Genomic DNA, 13,186 nt, shown 5'->3' on the forward strand with positions numbered 1-13,186 from the left:
CATGGCTGACGCTGATGGTATTTGAAATACTGGTGCCAATAACTTCATAGCAACCTCAAAGCCACCACAGTATGACAAACTGGCAGACAGCTGGTGGAAATCCCTTTTACGCTCCTGACCAGTTGCCATCCAGGCAACTCCAGCTCATGACAACCCCATGAGTGTTAGAGTAGAACGGTGCTCCACAGGGTTTTCAATGGCTGACTTTTTGGAAGTAGATCACCAGGCCTTTCTTCTGAGGTGCCTCTAGGTAGACTCAAACTTCCAACCTTTCAGTAAGCAGCTGAGCACGTTAACCATTCGCCACCCAGGGACTTTTACTCTCCTAGAATCTTTCAAAACCTGACCTCTGAATCTTCCCACGTCAACAGATTGTTGATTAAAAAAGATTGAATGAGGGAGGGCCAATGTTTAGGAAGTAGTGAGTGTTTTTGGTGAAATTTGGCGCTAATTATAATTAATTGATAGCACTAGATGGTACACTAAAAGTTGAATTGGCAAATGTGTTATATTTTTTTTTTTTTACAATAAACAAAGGTTGAACGATAATAGAGTTGCCGGGTGATGGATCGCTTTTATGTGGCCTTTCTCGCCATGGTCTTGTAACTCCCACCCAAGTGATTGGGTGGGACTGTGCAAATAAAGGAATTGTGGCCCACCAAGGAGATTGGTCAGTTTTACCATCTTTCTAGGCTTGAAAAGAGCCATACCAGGGGCGGGAAGAGAGGATCTCACTACCACCAAGGAAGAAGAGCCAGGAGCGGAGTGCACCCATTGGACCCAGGATTCCTGCAATGGGAAGCTCCTGGAACCAGGAGACCAAGAGAGAGAGCTGTAACACTGAAGTTGGCGAGAAGCGATGGCAGAGAAACAGAGGCAGCAGAACTAGGAGACCAGCGTTGAAGACAGTGGAATAGTAAAGTCATGCTAATGTGGATAGTAAGTGTGTGGGTGTAGACGGTTTCAATGGTCACTGCTGACACTTTTTTCTGGTGACAGTCAAAGAGGATTGTTTCCAGATGGTTTGAATCTCTTGTGAGCTGAGCATCAGGGTGGGTGTTATGGTCCAGATAGCTTATACTTCCTTCACTCCAAATGCTGGTGCGGGGGTGGGGTGGGGGGCATGTTTGGATTCAGAAGTGGGATATAGATTAGGCTGAGGTCATATATGCAGATGTATTCTCTCACAGTCTAGTAGGCTAGAAGTCTGAATTCAGGGTGCCCGCTCCAGGCGAAGGCTTTCTCTTTCTGTCAGCTCTGGAGGAAGTTAGTAGACTAGATGTTGCCAGCTCTAGGGGAAGGCTTCCTCTCTCTGTTGGCTCTGGAGGAAAGTCCTTGTCATCAATCTTCCCCTGGTCTAGGAGCTTTTTAGGCACAGCTACCCTGGGTCCAAAGGACGTGCTCTGCTCCTGTAGCTGCTTTATTGATGGTATGAGGTCCCCATGTCTCTCTGCTCACTTCTCTCTTTTATATCTCATAAGAGATTGGCTTAAAACAATCTAATCTTGTAGATTGAGTCCTGTCTTATCAACATGACTGCTGCTAATCCCATCTCATTAACATTACAGAGATAGGATTTAAAACACATAGGAAAATCACATCAGATGACAAAATGGTTGACAATTACACAATACTGGGAATCATGGCCTAGCCAAACTGATGCACGTATTTTTGGGGGACACAATTCAATCCATGACAGTGGCTTAAAACAACAGCCACTTATTATTGCTCACAAACCTAGCATTGATTGGGGAGTTTGGCTGGTCTTGACCAAGTGTGGCTGTATCAGACAGGGCTTGCTTATGTACTTGTGGTCAGCTGGGTGTTGACTGGTTTCGGAGGCCTCAGCTGGGACAATTCATCTCTGTCTCACATGGTCTCATCCTCCAGCAAGCTATCATGGCAGTGGAGAGTTCCAAGACAGCAAGCAGAAATACGCAAGTACTTTGTCAAATTTGCTACTGCCCATTGGCCAAAGTACGTCACATGGCCACGTCCAGAGTCAATGTGGGAGGCACTATCGAAGAGTGTTGATACAAGAGGGCATGAAAATTGGGGACAAGAGTTCAGCTAATATACTACCAAAAAACCCAAACCCACTATCATTCAGTCAATTCCGATGCACAGTGACCCTATAGGACAGAGTAGAAGTGCCCCTTAGGGCTTCCAAGGCTGTAAATGTTTACAAAAGGAGACTGTCACATCTTTCTCCTTCAGAGTGGCTGGTGGTTTGAACTGCTGACCACCTTTCGGTTAGCAGCCAAGTGCTTTAACCACCGTGCCACCAGGGCTCCTTCAGTATACCACAGCCACTCTAAAACCCCAATCATCCTTTTTGGCAAGAATTTTCCAACATTCACTTACTTTGTATTCAACAATTCCATTGAGCAAGTCAAATTATTTGTTAAAGAATATTTAATTTACTTTAAGATAAATAAACTTACTAATTTACCTTGGAGGATTCACTAGAAAGCAATATTACTTAAAATAAGATGTCCTTTTGGTACTTTACCGAGTTTGTTTTTTTCCTTGAAAGACAATGGTCGTTGTTGTTAAGTGCTGTAGAGTCGGTTCTGACTCAGCGACCGTGCGTACAACAGAATGAAACACTGCCCGGTCCTGTGCCATCCTAGCTGTTATGCTTGAGTCCACTGTTGCAGCCACTGTGTCAATCCATTCTATTGAGGGTCTTCCTCTTTTTCACTGACCCTCTACTTTACCAAGCGTGATGTCCTTCTCCAGGGACTGATCCCTCCTGATAACATGTCCAAAGAATGTGAGACATATTCTCGCCGTTCTTGCTTCTAAGGAGCATTCTGGTTGTATTTCTTCCAAGACAGATTTGTTCATTCTTTTGGTAGCCCGTGGTATATTCAGTATTCTTCTCCAACACCTCAATTCAAAGGCATCAATTCGTCTTCAGTCTTCCTTATTCATTGTCTAGCTTTTGCATGCATATGAGGCGACTGAAAACGCCATGGTTCAGGTCAGGCACACCTTGGTCTTCAAGGTGCTAACTTTGCTTTTCAACACTTTAAAGAGGTCTTTTGCAGCAGATTTACCCAGTGCAATGCGTCTTTTGATTTCTTGACTGCTGCTTCCATGGGTGTTGATTGTGGGTCGTAGTAAAATGAAATCCTTGACAACTTCAATGTTTTCTCCGTTTATCATGATGTTGCTTATTGGTCCAGTTATGAGGGTTTCTGTTTCTTTATGTTGAGGTGTAATCCATACTGAGGGCTGTGCTCTTTGATCTTCATCAGTAAGTGTTTCAAGTCCCCTTCACCTTCAGCAAGCAAGGTCGTGTTATCTGCATAGCGCAGGTTGTTAATGAGTCTTCCTCCAACCCTGATGCCCCGTTCTTCACAGTCTGGCTTCTTGGATTATCTGCTCAGCGTACAGATTGAATAGGTAGGGTGAAAGGATACAACACTGACACATACCTTTCCTGACTTTATTTTTATTTTATTTTTTATTATTGTGCTTTAGATGAAGGTTTACAGAACAAACTAGCTTCTCATTAAACAATTAGTCCACATATTGTTTTGTGACATTGGTTACCAACCCCACAACATGTCAACACTCTCCCTTCTTGACCTTGGGTTCCCTATTACCAGCTTTCCTGTCTCCTCCTGCCTTCTAGTCCTTGCCCCTGGGCTGGTGTGCCCCTTTAGTGTCGTTTTGTTTTATGGGCCTGTCTAATCTTTGGCTGAAGGGTGCGCCTCAGGAGCGACTTCATTACTGAGCTAAAAGGGTGTCCTGAGGCCATACTCTCGGGGTTTCTCCAGTCTCTATTAGGCCAGTAAGTCTGGTCTTTTTGGTGAGTTAGAATTTTGTTCTACATTTTTCTCCATCTCTGTCTGGAACCCTCTATTGTGATCCTTGTCAGATCAGTCAGTGGTGGTAGCCGGGCACCCTCTAGTTATGCTGGACTCAGTCTGGTGAAGGCTATGGTAGCTGTGGTCCATTAGTCCTTTGGACTAATCTTTCCCTTGTGTCTTTGGTTTTCTTCATTCTCCCTTGCTCCCGAAAGGGTGAGACCAGTGGAGTATCTTAGATGGCCACTCACAAGCTTTTAAGACCCCAGACGCTACTCACCAAAGTAGAACGTAGAACATTTTCTTTATAAACTATGGTACGCCAATTGAGCTAGATGTTCCCCGAGACCATGGTCCCCAAAGCCCTCAGCCCAGTAATTCGATCCCTCAGAGATTTTGGATGTGTCTGTGGAGCTTCCATGACCTTGCCTTGTACAAGCTGTGCTGGCTTCCCCAGTATTGTGTACTATCTTACCCTTCACCAAAGATACCACTTATCTACTTTCTATTCAGTGTTTTTCCACCCGCACGCCTCCCCTCCCTCGTAACCATCAAAGATTATTTCTTTTCATGTGTAAACCTTTCCATGAATTTTTATAGTAGTGGTCTCATACAATATTTGTCCTTTTGTGATTGACTTATTTTACTCAGCACAGTGCCCTCCAGATTCATCCATGTTGTGAGATTCTTTGCAGATTCATCATTGTTCTTTCTCGTTGCATAGTACTCCATTGTGTGTATGTACCATAGTTTATCCGTTTGTTGATGGGCATCTAGGTTGTTTCCATCTTTTTGCTATTGTGAACAATGCTGCAGTGAACATGGGTGTGCATATGTCTATTCATGTGATGGCTCTTATTTCTCTAGGATGTATTCCTAGGAGTGGGATTGCTGGATTTTATGATATTTCTATTTCTAGCTTTTTAAGGAAGCGCCATATCGTTTTCCAAAATGGTTGTACCATTCTGCATTCCTGCCAGCAGTGGATAAGAGTTCCAATCTCCCCACAGCCTCTCCAACATTTGTTATTTTGTTTTTTTGATTGGTGCCAGTAATGCTGGGGTGAGATGGTATCTCTTTGTGGTTTTGATTTGCATTTCTCTAATGGCTAGTGATCGTGAGCATTTCCTCATGTGTCTGTTAGTTGCTTGAATGTGTTCTTTGGTGAAGTGTCTATTTCCTTTGCTCATTTTTTAATTGGATTCTTGATCTTTTTGTTGTAGAGGTGTTGGATTTTCCTGTAGATTTTAGAGATTAGACCTTTGTTGGAATTGTCATAGCCAAAATTTTTTTCCCAGTCTGTAGGTTCTCTTTTTACTCTTTTGGTGAAGTCTTCTGATGAGTGTGTTTAATTTTTAGAAGATCCCAATTATCTAGCTTATCTTCTGGAGTTTGTGTGTTGTTAGTTATGGTTTGTATCCTGTTAATGCCGTGCATTAGGGCTCTAGCATTGATCCTATTTTTCTTCTACGCTCTTCATAGTTTTTGGTTTTAGAAATAGGTCTTTGATCCATTTTGAATTAGTTTTTGTGTGTGGTGTGAGGTATGGGTCCTGTTTCTTTTTTTTTTTTGCAGATGAACATCCAGTTTTCCCAGCACCATTTGTGAAAAAGACTGTCTTTTCCCGATTTGATGGACTTTGGGCACTTATCAAAGATCAGGTGACCGTACGTGGATGGATTTATATCTGGGTTCTCAATTCTGTTCCATTGGTCAATGTATCTGTTGTTGTACCAGTACCAGGCTGTTTTGACCTTTCCTGACTTTAAACCGCACAGTATCCCCTTGCTCTGTTCAAATGACTGCCTCTTGATCTGTGTACAGGTTCCCCATAAGCATAATTAAGTGTTCTGGAATTCCTGTTCTTGGCAATGTTATCTGTAATTTTTTATGATCCACACAGTCCAATGCGTTTGCATAGTTAATAAAACACAGGCAAACATCTTTCTGGTATTTCAGCCAGGATCCATTCAACATCAGCAGTGATATCCCTGGTTCCACATCCTCTTCTAAATCCGGCATAAATTTCTGGCAGTTCCCTGTCAATATACTGCTGCAGCTGCTTTTGAACAACTGTTGACTGGTAGTATTTGCATTGAAAAAAATTCAGGCTAAAAATTAGTATAGTAATTATTTGTGTTGTAGAGTTTTTGTGTCTTACTTTCCCATTTATTTATATTTTGAAGTGAATCCACAAGTTTCTTGAGGATACAATATTGGTTCTTTTTGAAGGTACTTTCTATGGACATAGAATAGCCATCATTTGTGCGTATGCCTTGTTTACTTTCCAGGTTTGCTTTACCCTACTCCACTACAGAGAATATATGCACCCGGGATTCTAGTTTGAGATATAACTTTTAACCATCCTATAGCCAACCCTTATTAAAAGCCTTATTGCAAAAATTGTGGGAAATCCCTTGAATGGCAGGCAGTACATTCTCATTTACACAGTAAGACTTGCCCTTGGATCAAGCCAGGTCATCGAAGTTCTAGTTCTTTGGAGAATTGAGTTTGATAAATTGCATTTTGGTGTCATGCAATTGTCTGATCACAAAGGATATTAAAAGGACCACCTAAATGTAATAGACTGTTGTCTCTATTCTAGGCCTGTTTTGTTGTGGATGTCAATACTGCATTTTTATGTGACTCATGGGAAAATGGATCTAATGATTCAACCTGTGTGTTTTTATTTTATGGTCTCTGAATCTTGCGATCTTTTTGCTTCTCTCGTTACTTTAACTGCTGGAAACTTTGAGCCAAATGTGCACTGTGTCTCTACCAAACGTAGAGGGCAACGAGAAAACGTTTCTGTATACTACTCTTACCACTCGGCTTTATTACTTTTCTGCTTGTTGTTTCTGTTTTGCAAAGACTATATCAAATTTTTAAAAATTTCGTATTGTTTTTATAAACAATATTTTATTGAGTTTTTGGTGAAAATGTATACAGCAAATTAGGTTCCCGTTTGAAAATTCCCACACAAATTGTTCAGTGACATTAGTTACATTTATCACAATCTATCACCATTATCTTTTTTTCTGAACAGTTTCTATGCGTACAATTTAGTGACATTGATTACATTATTCGAGTTGTGCAAACATTCTCACGCTCCTTTTGTGAATTGTTCCTCTCTCATTCACATAAACTCACTGCCCCCTAAGGTTCCTGTCAAATCTTTCAAGTTGCTGTTGTCAATTTGATCCCATATAGTTCTTAAAAAAACATAAAGCTCAAGGCAGACCTTTTTTACTAGATAAGCTAAACTGTTGTTTGGTTTTAAGAAGACTTCAGGGGATATTTTTGGTTTAAGGTTTAAAGATTATCTCAGGGCAGTAGTTTCAGGGGTTCATTCACACTCCATGGCTTAAGAAACTCTGAAGTCCATGAGAATTTGAAATTATGTTCTGCATTTCCCCCCTTTTGATCAGGATTATTCTATGGAATCTTTGATCAAAATATTTAGTAATGGTAGTCAGGCACCATCCAGTTCTTCTGGTCTAATGGTAAAGGAGGCAGTTGATTATGGAGGCAATTACTACCCATTCCATATCCTCCTCTTATTCCTGACTGCACTTTTTCCTCTGTTGCTCCAGGTGAATAGAGACCAGTTGTTGTGCCCTAAATGGCTGCTTGCAAGCTTTCGAGATCTCAGGCACTACGCAACAAACTAGGAGGTAGAAGGGAAGCACTAAACATGCTACTAGGCCAATTAACCAGGATGTCGCATGAAACCATGAACCTAAACCTCCAAACCAAGGAACAAAATCCCATGAGGTGTTTGGTCATACATAAGCAGCCTCAGCAACTACTCTTCTTCTTCTTTTTTGTTATTGTTGTAAATATATCTTTCACACAACCGCTGCCAATTCAACTTTTTATAGGTGTGCAACTTATTGACAGCAATTACAATAATCAGCTTAATCAATGCAATTTTTCCATCATCGTTAACCCCCTTTTCCCCTCCCTGCTACCCCTGGTAACCACTAATAAACTTTGGTCCCTATACATTTGCCTTTTCTTGTCTTTTTATATAAGTGATGTCATACAATATTTGTCCTTTTGTGATTGGCTTATTTCCCTCAGCATAATGTCTTCAAGCTCCATCCATACTGTAGCATGTATCAAGACTACATTTCTCCTACTAGCTGAGTAGTATTCCACTGTAGGTATGTACCACATTCTGTTTATCCATTTATCTGTTGATGGGCATTTGGGTTGTTTCTACCTTTTGGCTATTGTGAATAGTGCTGCAATGAACATTAGTACACAAGTCTCTTTTTGAGTCTCAGGGTTCAAGTCTTTTGGGTATATACCTAGGTGTGGAATTGCTGGGTCATATGGTAGTTCTATTTTTTGTTTTTTGAGGAACTGCTACACTGTTTTCTACAATAGCTGTACCGTTTTGCAATCCCACCAGCAATGGATAAGGGTTCCAATTTCTTCACATCCTCACCAACATTTGTTGTTTTCCATTTTTTTAAATCTTAGCTGTCCTAGTGGGAGTGAAATGATATCGCATCGTGGTTTTGATTTGCATCTCTCTGATGGATAATGATGCTGAGCGTCTTTTTCATGTGATTGGTGGCCATTTGAATGTCCTCTGGTGAATTTCCTATTGATGTTGTTTGTTTTGATACCTGTCCAGTTGCTGTTGAGTTGATGCCGACCCATGGAGATCCTATGTGTGTTAGAATGGAACTGTGCTCCATAGGGTTTGCAGTGGCTGACATTTCAGAAGTAGATCTCTGTCTTAGTTATCTAGAGCTGCTGTAACAGAAATACCACAAGCGGATGGCTTTAACAAACAGAAATTTATTTTCTCACAGTCTAGTAGGCTAGAAGTATGAATTCAGAGCCCTGGCTCTAGGGGAAGGCTTTCTTTGTTGGCTCTGGAGGAAGGTCCTTGTCTCTTCAGCTTCTCCTTCTGGGTTCCTTGGAGATCTCCATGTGTCTTGGCATCTGTCTTACCCATCTCTCCTCTGTTCACTTTTAAATCTCTTTTATATCTCGAAAGAGATTGACTTAAGATACAAGCTACACTAATCCTGCCTCATTAACATAACAAAGACAACCCATTCCCAAATGGGATAATAACCACAGGCATAGGGGTTAGGATTTGCAACACATGATTTTGGGGGATGTAATTCAATCTATAACCCTCACCAGGCCTTTTTTCTGAGGTGCCTCTGGGTGGAGTAGAACTGCCAAACTTTGGTTAGCAGTCAAAATGCATTAACAATTAGCATCACCCAGGGACCTTATTTTTTATAAGCCACTTCAAATTGTTTATGAGGTGGGGTATAAATATTTTTTAAAAGTTGATGTATTTACGGATGGCTTAAGGATAATTAAAGGGATTATAGCCCTCACTCCAGAGTGTTTTGCTGTTGGTTTTTACTAATGTAGGAAGAAAAATTTACAATTTGTTCCTTGAACTAGAAACACAACCACACTATACGTAGCACAACACCAAAGTAAAAAACAAGCTCAGGACCTCTTTATGTTACTATATATAGATTCCATTAAAAACAATAAGAGGGAACTAGAGGATCACGGTAGACCTTTTTCCCTTAAGGTCCACGCACGAATTGATTCTTATAAGATTGTCCTTGATTTCTTTTAGGTACTTAGTCCATGAGCCAGCATTTATTTTTGTGGTTGGATTAGTAAGTATGCTTGACGGTTCAAATGCTTATCAGCCATCGTCATTCTCACTTGTCCTATTCTTACTGTTTTGGCTATTTTTGTTACAATGATTTCTTCTAGGATTTTCATTAGGGTTGGTCATTAGTCTCACTAGGGGAATAACATTAAGAAAGGATATATGTGTCTATTTACATAGTAATCTTCTAGAGCAATTATATTTTCTCATTGCTATTTGATTTAGCTTTTTTCTACTCCTTAACAGATATTCATTCTTGTGATTTTATGCCAAATTGCACAGTGAAAGTTAAGTCACATCTCCTGATGGAGAAGGAGGGTAATGGATACCAAAAATCCTTTCCAAAAGATCTTTTATCCTCCTACATCATCACATAATGATTAAAAAATTTTATTGGAGTAAAAATATATATAATGAAACATGTGCCAATTCAACAGTTTTTACATGTACAATTCAGTGATATTGATGACATTCATCATATTGTGAAAATATCACCACTATCTTATTCCAAATTATTCCAGCATTATTCAATAAACTCAGTTCCTCCCTCCCTCCCAGCCCTGGTAACCACCAATAAGCTTTGGTTTTGATACACTTGCCTATTTCATGTAAGTGGGATCCTGCAAGAGTTGTCCTTTTGTGTCAGGCTTACCTTACTCAGCATAATGTCTCCCAGGTTCATCCATGTTGTAGCAAGTATCAGGACTTCATTTCTCTTTACAGCTGAGTAATATTCCATTGCATCATGCAGTAATTTTTGACAACTTAGGAAAATATGTTCTAGCAACAGTTAGAAATGAACTTTCTTTCTGAGACGAGTAAGAAATTTATTTAGGAATGGGAAGTGAGCAATGAGAGGTACAAAGGAATATGTTTAGAAAATGTAATAAAACACAGTTATTTATCTCCAGATGGCTCTCAAACCTCATCAAAAAATCACAAAGGAAAAAAAAAGCTAGCAAGGAAAAAGGCCTGTTTCCAAATCCACATGCTTTTTTTCTCATTTGAGATATGGAATGACTTTTATAACAATTCTCTTTGAGTGAGAATTGTTATAAAATAATGTCACTGATTCAACAAGCTTTATAGTCTAGTTTCTCACGCAGAGTGTTATGAATTGAATTGTGTCCCCCTAGAATGTGCGTCAACTTGGCTAGGCCATGAGTCCCAGTATTGTGTGGTTTCTACCATTTTGTGATTTGATGTGACTATCCCATGTAAATCCTAACCTCTATGATGTTAATGAGGCAGGATTAGAGGCAGTTATGTTAGTAAGGCAGGACTCAATCTACAGGATTAGGTTGTATCTTCAGTCAATCTCTTTGGAGATATAAAAGAGAGAATCGAGCAGAGAGGTGAGGGACCTCCTACCATCCAGAAAGAAGTGCTGGGAGCAGAGCGCATCCTTTGGACTGGTGGTCCCTGTGCTGAGAAGCTCCTAGACCAGGGGAAGATTGATGACAAGACCTTCCCCCAGAGCTGACAGAGACAGCAAGACTTCCCTGGGAGCTGGTGCCCTGAATTCGGACTTCCAGCCTCCTAGACTGTGAGAGAATAAACCTCTGTTTGTTAAAGCCATCCACTTGTAGTATTTCTGTCATAGCAGCACTAGATAACTAAGACACAGAGCAAATGAGAACGGGCGTGGGCATGCGTACGCTAAGAGCAATCAGGTCTCCTGACTAGTTAGAACTGACAGCTAGTGATAGTAGCGAGAAGTGACAGTTAATAGCCAGACAGATAAGGGTCTGACATACTGAAAGGAGACTCCTAGAACTAGAAAGGCGCAGTGGGGGCTATTTAGTGAAGCCATTGTGTGTATCAGTGTGTCACAGTTAAGGTGATAATTGGTCCTGAATAAACAAAATAAATAATGATCCGTGCACCTTGTTGAAGTGGTCACTAAACCTGTAAAATACATTTCAAGTCTATCAAAAATGATTTAAAAAAATTTAAAACAGCTTTTGGTTCTTGAAAGGGTAAGCTTCACTTACGTGGAATTTTCATTTATATAGAAAACCCCAATTCCTCGGTATTACATATGAATGAAGTGTTACTGTATTTAACAGTAATTGAATGTCAATAGCATGACTAGTGTGTTATTTGAAGCAAGGTTCTGATGGCTTTGATGCAGAGTCATAACTCTTGATTTCTCCCTATAACAGACAACCCAGTAGGTAGTTACTGCTGTGCAAAGAGACCAGGTTGTTCAAATCATTGCATCTTTAGAAGTTACGTGGGATGTGGCGACCGATCTTACTGCATGCTCACCCTCTGCCAGCCCCTTCTCATAAAATTGTCAACTGTAATCCTATTTTCACTGAAGTAAGACCCACTGCCTCTGAGTTGGTTCTGACCCATAATGACCCCACAGGACAGAGTAGAACTGCCCCATGGAGTTTCCAAGGCTGTAATCTTCAAGGAAGCAGACTGTCATATCTTTCTCCCGCAGAGCGGCTGGTGGGTTTGAAGTGCCGACTTTCGGTTAGCAGCCAAGCTCTTAACCACTGTGCCACCAAGCCTCCTTCATTGAAAACAGAGTAGGAAAAGAAGAAGAGAGAAATGAACCTTGAAAGTCTCTTAGCTAACTATTGCTGTTGGCAATCTCTGGCAATCTGTGGGAGGTCAGGAGCCTATTTGTTAAGGTGCTGATTGAAACTCTGGGACACCGGTTCTTTCCCTTAATACAAAGCCAATTTGGAGCCAAGTCATTTAAAACCTTTTGAAAAGTGACTCTAAAATAGCATGTGATATCCTGAGGAAAAAATAAACCATGATTTAGTAAACTAAATGATCTACCGAGTAAGGATTGCTTTATATGGCATTCCTACAAAAAGGAAAGGCACAGATGTGTGGACAGGAAAAACCTTTGATGCGCCCATGTGGGTTCCAACGTGAAATGGACCTCCCAACGTTCTTAGCCCAGTAAGTGTTTGCTGCCCATCAGTTTGAGAAATGGGCGGAAGGATTCTCACTAAGCTTGGGAATTAGGACGTCCACTTGCCTGTTGATGCTGTAGTGGAAATTAAGGACTGGTTATGCCACTTCATGGAGCCCTGCTGGTGCAGTGGTTAAGAGCTACGGTTGCTAAGCAAAAGGTCGGCAGTTCGAACCCACCAGCTGCTCCTTGGAAACCCTGTGGACGGTTCTACTTTGTCCTGTAGGGTCCCTATGAGTTGGAATCGGCTTCCTGGCAGTGGGTTTCTGGGTATGCCATTTCACAGTGATCACAGCATTGTGTATACTCCTTCAGGCTCATTTTCCGTAGGCAGTTGGCCATTTTACTTCAGAAGGCAAAACGCAGGACGCTGACCAGTGCCGGCCTAAGACGTCGCTCTGATTTCATTGATATTAATGCTGATGGTGAAGACGATAATGACAAAAAGACAATACAGCAGAACACGCCCCGCGATAAGGAAAATCCGGCTACATGGAGACTGGAAATTTACTTCTGTCCTCTTCTCAGACCCAGTTCTCACTTTACGAATCTTGCAATAATGACCCCAAATTTCACATGAATGATATTTTTGAACCTCTGTTACAGTGTCTATGTCAGGGGTTTTACCGTACAATGACGATAATGATGACATCTCCAGTTGAGGGTTCACTCTGTGCTATTCATTGTACTGAGCACTTTAAGTACATTTTCTCATCTAATCTTCACAACCCCTGATTAAAATCCTCCAGTGACTCCAAAAGCCTGGCA

Source organism: Trichechus manatus, unplaced genomic scaffold (assembly GCF_000243295.1).
Source record: "Trichechus manatus latirostris isolate Lorelei unplaced genomic scaffold, TriManLat1.0 scaffold00012, whole genome shotgun sequence".
In the NCBI taxonomy this organism is placed as follows: Eukaryota; Metazoa; Chordata; class Mammalia; order Sirenia; family Trichechidae; genus Trichechus; species Trichechus manatus.